Below are 16,559 nucleotides of genomic sequence, written 5' to 3'. Positions count from 1 at the left end.
CAGAGAAAGAGAAAAAAAGTTTACCTATGAACTCACCCTAAGAGTCAGTATCCCCGGGGGACCTGGTCACAGAGTGAAGAAAAGGGGATTGTTTGAAATTGGAAATGAGAGAGTAAAATTCTTGATATGGAAAAAAAGAGATACACCAATATTGGGGTCGGACTCACCATAAAGCAGGTAGCATGCTTGCCTTGCTGACCCAGATCAAACCTCGGAAACTCATATGGCCCTCGCAGCACCATCAGAAAAATTCCTGAGATGAAGACCCAGAAGTAAGCCTTGAGCATTGAGGAATGTGTTCTCTCCCTTTCCAACACCCCTGAATAAAAAAGCTACTAAAATCATTCCAAAGAGTAAATTTTCAGTGGTAAATAACTCTGACTTGTGCGGACACGCCCTGATGGCCCTGCCCCAGCATGGGAGCCAATGAAAATGACGAACGGCAACAGTGTCCCTTTCCTTTGGGGGCTGTGGACCTGCCCCTGAACATATCTGGAGTTTCCACAAGTGTTATGTCCAGGCCAAAGGCTCCAAGACAGGGCCCCTCAAAATCGTAAGTAGAGAAGTTTCGGATGGCCAAGACCCCAATCTCTGCAGGTCCCTCACCAAAAGACACACGGCCTCCAATCTCAGACCCACGCCAACCTCGCTGCCCATCGTGGACCTGGAGATGATCCTGGCCGAAGGGATCCTTTGGAATCACACATTCACACCCGCGAACCCTGTGACCTGGAACAGTCCCTAATGCACCCCTCAAAAGCATTGTGTCCCTGTAAAGCCTCCACCATACCTCAGGAGCTTCCTGGATATCCGGAACCAGTAAAAATCAAGTGTCAAAGCGCCCCCCAAGCTAGCATGGCCCTGCTGCTCACAGTTCCGAAACGGGGAGGCTTGGGGTGTTCAAACGTCCCCAAACCTTACACTGGAAGGCCTGAAGAATGAAGGTTTGCCTGTTTTTATACATTCAAAGGATTCAGTGAGCATTATGGTTGATTTCTGCCATAATTCCCGCTAACCAGCACCTCTGGGCCAAGCCAGAGTGAGAGCAAATGATGACACAGTGGTGAGCCTTGACAGCTCTGAGCAAGGGATCCTTTTGTATCTATTTATTTAGTCACCTTCCCCCTGACTTCCATCGCCAAGACCCATTATTTACAAGTTAACAGACACAAAAGTCCAAACAACAGGACACTGGCATGATTGCGGCCTGGGTGAAAAATCATCAGATACTTTTCAATGACAAGAGGAGAAGGCTGTCCCAAGCAGACAGGCTTGTTTCCTTCTTGGCTGCACTTTTGTAGCACCCTTGGCCTTCTTGTGCAAAGGAAACTTGCTTTACTGGGGACCTGTACTGACTTTAGGGACAGTTATGAAGGGATCAAATTATCCAGTATGAATTTTCTATCTTTTCTAAGGCTTGTGGGGAAGAAGAACCCTTTCCCACATTCCTGACCTATATACGGTTTCTCTCCACTGTGAATTCTAGTATGCAGATTAAGGGAAGAGCGCAGAGTGAAGGCCTTCCCACAAATGTGACACTGATGAGGTTTCTCTCCATTATGAATTTTCCTGTGTTTAGTAAGGTACTGAGATTGACAGAAGGCCTTACCACATTCCTTACATATATACGGTTTCTCTCCAGTGAGAATTCTCCTGTGTGATGTTAAGTTTCGAGGCCATAGCAAAGGCCTTCCCACATTCCTTACATTTAAACGTTTTCTCTCCAGTGTGAATTCTCCTATGTACAGTAAATGGTGAGGATGTATTAAAAGTCTTCCCACACTCTGGACATATATAAGGCTTCTCTCCAGTATGAATTATCCTATGTCTAATAAGATATGATCTACTGAAAGCCTTCCCACATTCTTCACATGCATAAGGTTTCTCTCCTGCATTTATATTCATACAGTCACGATGGAGTAACTCTTGACTCAATCTTTGTCCTCGATGATGACTTGCCTGGGGATTCTGTCCACTGTGGGTTGCTAAGAAAACACCACAGTGCTGAGAACATGGGGAGGCTCCCCCATATTCCTTATACTCAGATGGGTTCTGCTCATGGTGACTTTGCTTGCAGGTTTGTCGGCAAGAGACTCGCTAAAAACAGTGCTCATCTCCCACAGTCCAGGGCTACCCCACTGAGGGGTTTTGTGTCTGTTGAATGAGAACAGACACCGAGGACCTTTTCCCAGTGGAGAGTTTCTTCAGAGTGAGGTTTCTCTCGCCACTCTGATCACGTTCAGAAGACTTCCCGCTTGTCTTTGTGTCCCCATGGGGATGAGGGTAGGATTGCTCACTCGAGACATTGTCACAGAGGGCAGGATCAGAGATGTTCCACTCAGGCTCGCTACTTCCCTGTAGAACATCAGAGAAAGATTCTGATTATTGACTTATTCACCGAGACACCCGGTCAAAATAATCAAGCTCTTCAGACATGGGTCAAAATAATCAAGCTCTTCTAACATTTGCACAACACAAATGCAAATGCCGACATGTGGATCGTAGTACCATGGAATAACATAATGTTACTGTAAGTTGGACACACAATATTAATGGATGTGAAATAAAAAAATTCTGTGACTTTCCCCCCTTACCTTAATGAAGGGGCACAACAGAAAATAAATCCCTCTGTAGAAAAATGACACAACAATTTCAAGAGAAAATGAAATACATCCACATGTGTTTGGTTAAAACTTAGTGTTGAACCTGTGCTGCAGGGGTGAAGGCAACGCTGCTTCATCCCACAGCTGAGGCAGACCACAGGGCCATTGCAAATATCTCACCACAGGTGGATCATTGACATTTTTTTGTTCCTTTTGTTTTGTAGTTTCTATTTATAGGGGGTTAGCGGTTGGGGGTGAGGTGGGGCACACTAAGCAGCGTTTTGGGACTTTGCTGGGTCTCTGGTGACCATAAGGAGTGCTGGGCATGTACCATCCATCCCTGTACAAAGCTAATGTTTTTCTCACTGCATTATTTCTAGGGCCCACAAACTTTTTTTTATATATAACTACCACTGTCAAGCATATGAAAACTCACAGCATTTTTATACATGGTTGAATTCAGCATTCAGTGAAGCTAAGGGCCCTCTACTCTTAGTACCAGGCTTAGTACTAGGCTTACTCTGTCGTGCGCAGCCCTCCACCTTAACAATCACATGCTTTATCCACCGAACTATCCCACTGGGACAATAATACTTATTCCAAATGAGAGAATCTTACCAACTCATTTGTACTTGGTTCCCCCATTCCCAAATTAAATTGCTGAAATTCCAAATCCTGAGGGCGCAACTTCAGTTCTGAAACTGAACACAAAATGCAATTTAAGCAATGTCAAAAGAAATGTAGCAAAATGAAACCGTGTAGTGAGAGGATATCTCTGTGCTTCTCGAAGTCCAAACAGTCCCAGAGTAACGGGAAGATCTGGTTAGAGGAAAACTGTGAGGGTCTTGGTAATTCTACATTAGCTTTTGTTTTTGTTTTTTTAAGGAGACCTGGTGATGTTCGGGGAACCATATGAGATGCTGGTTATTGAACAAGGTCACCTGAAGGAACTACAAGTCACTCCCTGCTGTACTATCACTCCGGTCCAAACTAGCTCTGTGGTTGGTCTCTGCCAATAACCCCCCAAAAAAACAGTGTTTTTGGGTCATGCCAGGATCAGAGCAAAGGATGATCCAGCGGCGAACCTTGACGGTGCAGAGTGAGGGGTGGTTATTTATTTAATTTACAAAAGAAAAAGAAAACACCGATTGTTGATACAATTCTATATTAAAATTGATGAGACAGGGCTGGAACTATAGTTCAGTGGGTAGGGCAATTGCCTTGCATGCGGCCTATGAAGGCTCGATTCCCAGCATCCCATATGGTCCCCCAAGCACCGTTAGGAATAATTCCTCAGGGCATAGACAGAAGTAACCTCCGCGCATCGCTGGATGTGACCCAAAAGGCGAAAATAAATGAATAAAATAAAATTTGAGATAACAAATTAGCAATATTATTATCAATATGTGGAGAAAACAAATTCATGTGAACGTTGTTATATCTGGTTGAAGGGTTGGTAAGATTGTCTCATTAATTTTTAAAAGCTTTTTTGCTCCAAGAGGTTTTTCCTATATATATTTGGTACTTATTTAGTCACTTTCCTCCTGGCTTCAGTCACCAAGACTGTTATTTACAAGTTAACATACATATGAAGTTCAAATGCCAGGACACTGGCATAACTATAGCCCTGGTGATAATCACTGAGTACCTTTCCCTTATAGGATGATGTAACGGGAAGCTTGTCATGCTGGATTCTTAGCTTCTTCGTTGCACTTTTGTAGCCCCCCTAACCTTCCTGGTCTAAATAAAACTTGCCTTCCCTAGGGGGATTGTTGTGAACTTGGGGATAGTTTTTCGAGGTCAACTCATCCCATGTGCATTTTACAGTGACTACAAAGCCTAGAGAGGCACACAAAGGCCTTCCTACATTTACAAACATGAGTTTTCCCTCCAGTTTGTATTTTTGTATTTTCCTATGGATCGTAAGAGTTGAGGGTTGACTGAAGGCCTTCGCACATTCCTGATATATGTAAGACTTCTCTCCACTATGAACTTTCCTGTGCATACTAAGGCTTGAAAGTAGAGCAAAGGCATTTTTAACATGTATGGGGTTTCTCTCTGGTATGAAATTTTCTGTTTAGTAAGACATCATTTTTGAATGAAGGCCTTCCCACAGTCCTTCCATATGTCAACTGTCTGCCATATGAATTTTTCTGTGATCACTAAGGCTTGAGGACATAATGTAGGCCTTCCTGCCTGCCTTACATACATAAGGTTTCTTTCCAGTATGAATGTTATTATATGCAATAAGGAGTGAGGTAAGTGAATGCTTTCCAATAGTTCTTAGATATATAAGGTTTCTCTTCAGTGTGCGTTTTCCTGTGCTTAGTAAGTTCTGAGTAAAAAGTAAAGGTCTTCCCACAGTCCTTACATGAGTAATGTTTCTCTCCTCCATGAATTTTCCCATGTACAGAAACCCCTGAGAAGGAAATAAAGGTCTTCATACATTCCTTATCCTCACACGAATAAGTTTTGTCTAAATGAATTTTCCTATGCATACTAAGTCTTGTCATTAACGTCTGTCCAATTTTTTCTCAACTCAATGAAGAACACATTAAGTGGAAATAATTTCTATACAGAAAAAGGAAGCATCTGTTTCAAGAAAATAAAAATGCACCCGAGTCTGGGTTCGGTTGTAGCTCACTATGGAGCTCGGCATGCATGTATGAAGGCAAGGCTGCGTCCGCACAAAGCTGAGAAGGCAGGGGCCATTGAAATCATCTAACCTAATTGACTCGATGTCAGGATCAATGGGAGGATTTTTTTTATGTTTATATGTTGGGACAGTGTCACACGAAACAGTGCTCATAGTGCTTTGCAACTGGCCCTTAGGAAGCAGAAATTCTTAACGTACATAAAAGACTAAAAGTTGGGACGAGAGACAGTAAAGTGGGTAAGGGAATTTGACTTGCACGTTGCCAACCCAGATCAATCCCTGGCATCCCATATGATCCCCGAGTACCATCAACAGGAATTCCCAACAGCAGAGCCAAAAGTAAACCCTTAGCATCTCCAGATATGGTACACAAACCAAACCCGAAAAATAATGAAGGGGCTGGAGCAAAAGCAGAGGCGGCACAGCATTTGCCTTGCATGCGGCCGACCCAGATTTAATTCCCAGAATCCCATCTGGTCCCCTGAGCATTACCAAGAGTAATTCCTTAGTGCAGAGCCAGGAGTAACCCCTGTGCATCGCTGAGTGTGACCCAAAGCGAAAAATATAAATAAATAAATTGGGCTGGAGCGATAGCACAGTGGTAGGGCATTTGCCTTGCACTCAGACAGCATGGCCAACCCGAGTGCGATTCCTGCACCCCTCTCAGAGAGCCTGGCAAGCTACCGACAGTATCTTTCCTGCACGGCAGAGCCTGGCAAGCTACCTATAATGTATTCGATATGAAAAACACAGTAACAACAAAGTCTCCAATGAAGATATTACTGGGCCCGCTCGAGCACATAAATGAGCAATGGGAGAACAGCAAATAAATAAAGAAAGAAAGAAAAGAAAAGAAAGAAAAAAGAAGAGAAAAAGTTTTAACTTGCACACCTCACCCTTTCACAGGAAATGAGCCACTGGATGGCCTTTCCCCACCACAACAGCCAATCAAAGCACAGAGGAGAACTGGGTTTCATCCCCAGGGGGGCTGGGGGCCTACCCTTTGAAGTGAATCTGAAGGTTCTACACTAGTGAAGCCAGGACCAAACTCTCTGGAAAGAGCCAAGCTCAGCCCAGTGTTGGCTGGTTTGAGAGGACTAAGCCCCGCCCTGTGCAGGTCCCTCTGCCCAGCACCCACCCACCTCTGATCCTCACCCACCTGAGCCTTTCTGGAGCGGGAGGCGACCCTGGCTAAGGGGACCCTCCCACGATCACTTGGTCACATGTGCGAACCCTGCACCCCGGCACAGCCCCCACTCCACTGCCCAAAGCCTCTGGGTCCCCCTAAAGCCTTTGCCATACCTCAGGAACCACCTGGATGTCAGGAACGAGTGAAAAACAAGGGAGAAAGCGTCCCAAAGCTGTCCCAACTCTGCCACTCACAGTGCAGGCGACTGGGAGGCCACTAGTATCCTGCCGCAAAATCAGCCCTCCAAGGTCCCCCCGTCAAACGAGCCACCAATTCCTCCTCTACCCACGAGACCAATGGCAGCCTAAGCCAGGCAACCACGACTAGAATACAAAGGGTGCTGAAAGTACCAGTTCTGTGACATCACTTCCGCACCCGCCAGGATCCTTAAAGGGCCATGGTCTAGATGCAGAGATCCTCTGTCCCCATCCGAGTAAATTGGTGCTTTAAGGGGGCTGGACTGGATAAAGTAGTGGAGAGGCAGCTGCTAGAGTGGTGGGTAACACAGTGGGGGGCTGGCGTAAGGACAAGAGCCCTGGTCCTGTACCAGTCTCACAAACAGTCCATCAGGAAAAAAAAAAACATTTGGGTTGATTCAAGGTCAAACAGGCAGGTTGGTACAAGGCACCTGGCACTGAGTTTCTTGAGAAAGTAATCAAGATGCGGTGAAAGCAGTGACTCTGAACCCAACCCTGGAGATGCAGAGAAGAACTGGCCGAGCACCAGCCCAGACAAATGGACAAACACTGGAAAGGGGGAAAGTCTGTTAAGACCATAAGAGAGTACTGTCCAGCCAACATGCTACCTCTTGAAAACGCCTGAACAGTTGACTCTTGCCTACAAGAAAAAAACATAGGAGGAAGTTTCAGAAACACACTTTCAAATCCAGAGTATGGATAAGAGAGGTAGTACAGTGGGGTGGGTGCTTGCCTTGTATGTGGTCAATCTGAGTTCAATCCTCATAATTCCAAATGGTCCCCTGAGCACCGTCAAAGTGAAAATCAAGGACTAAGCTCTGTGCACTGCCAGGTGTGTACCACCAACAAACATATATATATATATATATATATATATATATACATACATATATATATATATAATAGCGTTAGCACAGTGGGTAGGTTATTTGCCTTGCAAGCTGCCAACATAGCGTACCTGAGTTCGATTCCTCCACCCCTCTCGGAGAGCTAGGCAAGCTACCAAGAGTATCTCGCCTGCATAGCAAAGCCTGGCAAGCTACCTGTGGCGTATTTGATATGCCAAACACAGTAACAAGAAGTCTCAAAATGGAGACATTACTGGGCCTGCTAGAGCAAAATAGATGAACAAACGGAGGACAATTTTTTGACATATATATATATATGGAGTATTTGTATACTACATAATGTGTTGGAGTACAAGGAGCTTAGGTTTATCTGGTTACACCCATCACAGTGCTCCTGAAGTACTTCCACTTCCATTGCGTTTATCTGTAAACAGTCTTCCCTATGCTCTCCTTCCGGCCCAGTTAATCAGCTTTCCCCTTAATCAGACTGTTAATTTGTAACATCAGTTTCCCAGAAATCTATGATTTTATATGTATGAGTGAAATACTGCCTTTCTCCTCTCCTTATGCCTTATGAACAGTTTACTTTAAAGCAATATCCTTTTGTATAGATACAGGAAGACAGTTAACATTATGCTTTGTAACTTAGGATTTGATTGGCCTTGAATATTATTCATTCCCAGGCATCTGCTCTCTCGACTTAAGCCTCAGTTGCCCTTAGTTCCTAACACCCCAAAAGCAGGGTCCTGACGAGGGACTGAATGGACCCAGGGCAAGCGGTGAGCTACCCTGGCAGCGAAATGGGCCAGGCCAAGGTGCCACAATTTTTAACTATAAGTTAAGAGTTTGATCATAGACAAATGCTGTCATGATCCAAAGGTAACGACGAGAGTAGGATCCTGCTAGGGGTGGGAAAGACTATCTGGCCTGAGCACTGTAGTCTGAGATCGAGATGGCCCTAGGAGAGAAATTCTATAAGTTTAAGATATTTCTTACTGTATCCATACAAAATGATTTATATCATATATGCTTATATGCTTGTCGGACAAAGAGAGGAGAGGCACACCCATGAGATTCTGCTCTAGGGTGGGTCCTCCTGCTGAGAAAGGATCTGTCCTAGGAACGGCCTTCCCTGAGGCTAAGATTTCTACCCCTATTGATTTCTACCCCTATTGATTGTGATCGCACCTATGTGTAATTGTTCCCCCAATTCCTCTTGGAGAGAGATATAATGAGACTGTAGATTGGGCAGAGGGGAGCAGAGACAGAAGCAGAGACAGACAAGAGAGACTGGTGTAGATGGAGAGAGGAATGAAATAAACTGCTACTAATAGCAACCAGCCTGGCCCTCGTTCCTTCCTCCGTCTGACCATCTCCATCGACCTCCCTGGGGGGAAGAAGGGTGAGACTACCGAACGCGGGCGGCGGGAGAGATAGAGCCACCGCCGCTGAGTGCCATGCCCCCTCCTTGTGTGAGTTTACACATAATGTATATCATAGAAATTACATATATATCAAATTTATATCTATGTACATGTATGTACACATAAAAACCTAGAGTATCTACTGACCCTAAGAATGGAGGATAATAGGCAGCAAACCATTCCGGGCACTTTGGAGCCTTTTATGGCCTTTAAACAGATCTGAATCCTTTTTATCATTGGGGTGACTACGAGATTGATGGGACTTTGCTAATTCCAAATAGAATGCTTATATTATTTCTCTGATATTATTTAACTGACAGGGGGGGATCCAGGAACCTGACCAACCTTGTGAGTAATCACAGGAAAATGGAATGGCCTGCTGGGATGTAGGGAGCCTGGGGAGTGCTGGGATGTGGGGAACTGACATATATTCCCAACATTTGTCAGACATTTGAATCAAGGAGCCCCTTCCATACTTTCAAACATCTTTCTACGGACAGTAAAGTTCATTTAAACTGTTTTGAGTAGGGGCCAAAGAGACAGGACAGCAGGGAGGACATTTCTCTTGCATTACCTTTAAGAGGGTCCCAGAGCACTACCAGGAGTAATCCATGAGTATTTCTAGGTGTGACTCAAAAAGACAGTGCATGCCCAGAACTGCAAACAGAGAAGCGAGTGAATGCGGGACTGTGTGACCTAGCAGGCAAGGCTCTCCAGAGCAGAAAGGACCAAAAAGGGGAAACACATGTCTTGGGATCTGAGCCACCATAGCGGCTAGGGTGAAAACAGGACCAGCACACCCTAGGGGACCCATGTGCATGAGGTGGGAATCCAGAGCACAGAGCAAAGAAGGCCTGGGCACCTCCTCTGTGCAACAAAAATAAACAGTGGCTTGGGTGCTTGCCTTGCATGTGGTCAATTTGGGTTCAACCCTCATAACTCCAAAGGGTCCCCTGAGCATCACTGAATTGCAAAGACAGGAGCAGGCCCTGAGCACTGCCAGGCTGCACCAACATCATCATATATTCCGACCCTAAAAATGGAGGCTAATGGGCAGCAAGCCATTTTGGGCACCTTAAAGCCTTTTTTGTCCTTTAAGCAGATCTGAATCCTTTTTATCATTCTGGTGTCTACTACACTTAAGGGACTTTGCTAATTCTAAATACAACACTTAATTTTTTCTGTAATATTATTAAACTTGGTGGGGGGGATCCAGGAATGTGACCAACCTTGTGAGTAATCATAGATAAATGGAACAGCCTGCTGGGATGTGGGAAGCTGACCCATATTCCCGGCATTTGTCAGACATTTGATGCAAGGGGCCTCTTTCATCCTTTCATATGTCTTTCTAAAAACAGTAATCTCTGAGTATTTCAAGATATGACCCAAAAAGACAGGAAAAAAGTTCAAAATTTAAAAACAAACTGTTTTCACGGCACTTCATTAAAGAACCTTGCGAAGGCCATTTAACTAAGATAACACTTTCTGAAACATTTACTCTTTATACTTACACAACTTTATACTTACTTATACTAGCCAGTATCTGAACACATGGAAGGCAGAGATGGCATGGGGGAAGGAGCTTGAACACAGCCCACCTGGATTCCATCCACAGTACCCCATAATGATCCTGAGTCCCCCAGGTAGGGAAGACTGAGCTGAGAGCGAGGAGTAGGACTCAGCTGGGTGTGGCTCCAAAGAACATGAATCAGGAGGCCCTGAAAAATGAAGGTGTGGCTGTTTCTCTGCTATAATCCCCCAAACCAAGGGCCTCAAAGCCAAGTCACAGGGGCTGGAGCGATAGTCCAGGGGGAGGGCTGTTTCCTTGCATGAGGCCAGCCCAGTTTCAATCCCTGCCATCCCATATGGTACTGAGAAATCATGAGAAGTAATTACTGATTGTAGAGGCAGGAGTGACCCCTGAGCATTGCTGGGTGTGAACCAAAAAGCAAAAAGAAAGTCAAGCCAGAGTCACTATAAAGAATGAGACAGTGGTGAGTCTTGACAGCCCTGAGCACAGGGGATTTTTTGCCTTTTAATTCACACTCCTCCTGGCTTTCACCAGAATATCGAAAAAGTACGTAACATACAAATCAAGTTTAAATGCCAGAACCTTTGCATAGACTTTCCCTTATAAACTGACATCACAAAATGTTTGTTAAAGACTAAAGGATTATTTCTTTCCTAGCTGCACTTTTGTAGCACAGCATCCCATGGTACAAAGAAAACAGACTTTACCAAAGGGGGGGATGTTTTGACATTAAAAATTGTTATTAGGGTATTGACTTACATAATATGAATTTTCTGATGTTTCCTAAGACCAGAAATAAACAGAAAGGCCTTCCCACATTCTTGACATATATAAGATTTCATACCAGTGTGAACTGCCCTATGTACATTTAGGCCAGAAGCCTGATGGAAGGCCTTTCCACATTACTTACAAAAAAAAGGTTTCTCTCCAGTGTGAATTCTCACATGATCAGTAAATGTTGAGGAAGAAACAAAGGCCTTCCCACACTCCTTACAAACATAAGGTCTCTCTCCAGTGTGCTTTTTCAAATGCCGAGTAAGACTTGAGGATTCAACAAAGGCCTTCCCACATACCTTACATCCACAAGGCTTCTCTCCAGTGTGAATTTTCATATGATGAGTAAGGCTTGAGGGATAAAGAAAGGCATTCCCACATTGCTTACAAACCTAAGGTCTCTCTACAGTGTGAATTCTCATATGTCGGGTAAGTCTTGAGGATACAACAAAGGCCTTACCACACACCTTACAAACATAAGGTCTCTCTCCAGTGTGACTTCTCATATGCTTAGTAAGGCTTGTGGATGCAACAAAGGCCTTTCCACATACACTACAGCCATAAGGCTTCTCTCCAGTGTGTTTTCTCATATGACAAGTAAGTTGTGAGGGATAACAAAAGGCTTTCCCACATACCTTACATCCATATGGCTTTTCTCCTTTGTGAATTTTTATATGGCGAGTAAGGTTTGAGGAATAAGTAAAGGCCTTCCCGCATTCCTTACATATATAAGGCCTCTCTTCAGTATGAGTAATCATTGAGGATCGAGTGAAGGCCTTTCCATGTGCCTTATATTTATGACATTTCTCTCCATTATGAATTTTCCTGTGTCTGGAAAAGTGTGAAGAGTAAGAAAAGAGCTTCCCACATTGCTCACACAGATATGCTTTCTCTCCAGTATGAATTCTACAATGTTTTAAGAGGTATGAGGGTCTATTGGAGGCCTTCGCACAGTCCTTACATGTATGTGGTTTCCCTCCTGTGTGGATGTTCATGTCATCACAAAGGGGTGACGCTGAATTCAAACCATGCCCTTGCCGCCGACACTCCTGGGGATTCTGTCCACTGTGGGTTTCAAAGGGAACATCACGGTCCTGGGAACACGGGGAAGCTCCCCCATATTCCGTACTCTTGGACAACATTAATCCATGGTGACTTTGCTTGTGGGCCTTTCGGTGTGAAGGACTCACTATAAAGAGTGCTCCTCTCCCACATTCTAGAGACTGCCCCAATGTTGGGGCTGGTGTCTGTGGACCGAGAAAAACAGACTGTGTGAACCTTTTCCCAGGGGAAGGATTGTTCAGAGTGAGGTTGCTCTCTCCATTCTGATCACCCTCAGAGGCCATCCTGCCTGCCTTGGCATCCCTGTGTGGCTGAGGGCACAAATGCACACTTGAGACTTTTTCATAGTGTGAAGGGTCAGAGACATTCCACTTGGGCTGACTGCTTCCCTGTAGAACAGCAGAGGATTCCAATTATCGTACTATGCCTTAAGAGTCTCCATGTTAAATAAAATTGATACCTGCAGATTGGTTTCTAACATTTGCACCACACAATGCAATTCCCGACAGGTGGATGGCATTAACATGGACTAACCTAATGTTTCTGTAAGACACAAATGGAAAATTGATGAATGAGAGGCCATTAATTTCTTAAATATTTTTTTCAACTTAATGAACAGGCAGGAATAACTCCCTCCACAGAAAACTGATGCAACGGATTCAAAAGAAAAATAAAACACACTGAACTCTGGGTTCAGTTCTATCTCACTGTGGAGCAGAGCTCGGAAAGCATTTGTGAAGAAATGCTGCATCCCACACTGCTGAGACTGACCACAGGGGCCATTGAAAACACCTCACCACAGGCAGATTCTTTTCAGGATCAATGACTTTCTGTTCTGTACTTTGTACTCATTTGGGGGCGGGGGTATACCATGCAGTGTCAGGGATTATTCCTGGTGGGTCTCTGGAAAACACATGGAGCAATGTGGATGGACCAGTTTAAAAGACCAGCTCTTTTCACGATTACCATTTGTAGATACTTTCAATCAAATGAAAAAGCACGGCATTTACATGAAACATATTACAATTTTCCTTAGGTTTTGAGCAGAGATGTCAGCACCCAGTGAAGCTAAGGGTCCTCGACCTCAAGCATCATACTCTGAATTTCCTTCTGGCCATTCCCAGACTGCACATTAAAAATAACATGCTGGCCTACTGACATTTTCCATTAGTACTATAATATTGATTCCAAACTTGCAAATCTTACCGGCTTATTCATACTCACTGACTGAGTTCCCAAATCCTGAAGCCATGCTTTGAGTTCTGAAACCAAACACAATATACAATGTAAGAACTCTTCGAATGAAACATCCTTAACCAGGCAGTACAGCTTGAGGATATCTCTATGGTCCTCACAGTCCAAAGGATCCCACAGAATAGGGAAGGTCCCTGGGGAGGATTGCTGTGAAAAGCTTGGCAATCCTACAAGACATTTTTTTTTCTTTTTTGCATGTTGAACATATGCAGTGATGCTCAGGGAAGTAAATGGGATGCTGGTTATTGAACCAGGTGGACAGTGTGCAGGACAAGTGCATTTCCTGCATTACTATCACTCAGAGCCAAAATAGCTTTATTATGGCCTCACTTATTAACTAAACAAAAGAGGCAATTTTTTTTGAAAGTATAGCAACATTAAAGTTTGTACAAAAAGGCTGGTAAGGAAAAGACAGGGGGATCAAGAAGTGAGAATTTCATGGAAATTCTGTCAGAAGATGAAAAATAATGTCAAAGCCAAGAAATTATAGTGCAAGATTATTCCATGACAGACAATCTGTGGGAGCGAAGAGCAGCGTGAATAGAACACAGATGCCAAGATCCAAGAACCCAAGGATATCCGGGTCAGCAGCTCGTTTCACATGTGCTCAGGACACCCACACACTGCCGAGGGCCTGAGCCAGGGAGGGTTCTCAGACACTCACCTACACACATGACTCTCCTCCCCGGCCTCAGGGTTCCTCCTTCCAGCCAGGAGATCACCACAGGCTTCACCCAAGAATGCCCTGAACCTCTCAGAGATGGAGCATGAATAAATGACAAGGAAAACGTGACAAATAAACCCCATGTCTCCCTATAAAAATGGAGTCAATTATGGGAATGGCATGAACAGAATCTGTACTTCTAAAATGCTCCAGATTTGGAGTTATCCAAGAGCTAAGATTCAGGTCTTAATTTAAGAGAATATGGCGCCCCAGAAAACATCACAAATAGTATAGCCCTGGCATTGCAAAGGGCCAACAGGTTTCTCACCCCAACGGGGGTTTGATCACAGCACAGCACCTAGTATTTTTTTCTCTAGTTTGGGATCTGTGTGTGGGACCCGGGGCTGAGATCTCTAAGCCTGCACGGTTTGGGACTGGACCTGTCAGTAGCTAGACAGTTACACCCTCCAACTGCCGTGTAACCCCAACAAAGGCCAGGATCCAAAGATTATCACAACAAGCTCCCGGGAGAGCACAAGGCAGAGTCTCCTACCCTGTGTCTGACTATCCTTGCCAGGGGCCAACAGCTGAAGACTTCCAGGCCCCAACCAAGGCCTTACTGGAGCCACTCTCCACACACTTGGATAAGCCTCAAACATAACCGAACTGGCAGAGGAACCCAGATGTGTGGGACCCGGGGCTGAGATCTCTAAGCCTGCACGGTTTGGGACTGGACCTGTCAGTAGCTAGACAGTTACACCCTCCAACTGCCGTGTAACCCCAACAAAGGCCAGGATCCAAAGATAAACAAGCTCCCGGGAGTGCGCGGCCGCATTTGCGGCCGCGCGACTATTTAATTTTCTCTAAATTTTCAGGATACCTTAAATATCCTTAAATATCCAACCCACACGGCAGAGCCTGGCAAGCTACCCGTGGTCTATGCCAAATAAACCAAATTGATATGCCAAATCCAGTAATAAATGGATCTCATTTCCCTAACCCTGATTATGCAGAGTCGAGAAGGATATGGAAGGAGAAGCTGATAAAACACCAAGGCAGACATAGGCTGCCAAAACGCAGAAAAACAAAAATGATTGTCTGTACTTTTAATGCTCGTACGCTGGCATCTGCTGCATCCATTGAAGACCTTATGGTACAAGCACGAAAGATCAAGTACAACATCATTGGTCTGACCGAAACGAGAAGACATCAATCCCATCATGCTGTTTTCGACACTGGAGAAGAACTGTTCATTGGAACATGTGATAAAAGAGGCGTCGGTGGTGTCGGTATCCTTGTCAACACAAACTTAGTCACAAGCATTGATTCATTTGAATGCCTAACAACCCGAATCAGACGATTACACTTGAATAAATGTGGCTCACTACCGGCAGTTTCTATCTTTGTTGTCTATGCACCAACATCCAGTTATGGTGAAAAAGAAACAGAGAAATTCTACATGGAGCTGGAGAAATTCTATAAAGAAGATCACACCTTCTACAAGATCATTGTCGGTGATTTTAATGCCAAGATAGGACCAAGAAGATCAGTCGATGAACTCCACATCGGAACCCATGGCCTGGATGGAACGAACAGGGTGACAGACTGTCTGAGTTCATCATGTCAACCAAAACCTTCCATGGTAACTCACAATTCCAAAAGGCTGAATCTAAACGTTGGACATGGGAGTCTCCCGATGGACGGTTCCACAATGAAATAGACCGCATCATATTCAATCGGCGGTTTTGCCTAACCGATGTTGCTGTTGTCCCAAAATTCCAAACGGGATCAGACCACCGTCTTCTTCGTGAAAAATTCTACCTCACAGAACGAGGAGAAAAGAATGCAAGGTTTAAGAAGAGGACTCCCAGAACAACCACCAACTGGGAACTCTTTGGCTCTGTTGCAGCAACATGGGAAGATGCCATCATTGACAACATTGATGAGGAATACGATCGAATGATTCAGCACCTCCATGATTGTGCAAGGAATGCCAAGAGAGAGATAACCACAAAAAACCGTCTTTCTTCGAACACTCTTGAACTTATTCGCCAACGTGGCATGGCACGTGCCTCGGGCAACCACAAGCAAACGTCCGAACTGGCAAAACAGTGCAGAAAAGCCATCAAGGATGACCACAAAAACAGGAGAGCAGCAGTACTGGTAGATGCAGCAGAAGCTGGGAAAAACATTCGTAATGCCCACCTGTCCTTCACCAACTACAAAACCAAGATGACTGCCCTCCGACATCATGATGGATCTATCACATCTTCCAGAAGGGCAATGGAGAAGATTATTCATGACTTCTACTCAGATCTCTTTAATAGCCACATCCACTTGCCCACATACCACATACC

Source organism: Sorex fumeus, unplaced genomic scaffold (assembly GCF_029834395.1).
Source record: "Sorex fumeus unplaced genomic scaffold, SorFum_2.1 ptg000040l, whole genome shotgun sequence".
Taxonomy (NCBI): domain Eukaryota; kingdom Metazoa; phylum Chordata; class Mammalia; order Eulipotyphla; family Soricidae; genus Sorex; species Sorex fumeus.
The sequence above is the reverse complement of the archived record's forward strand: the minus strand, read 5'-3'. Positions refer to the sequence as shown.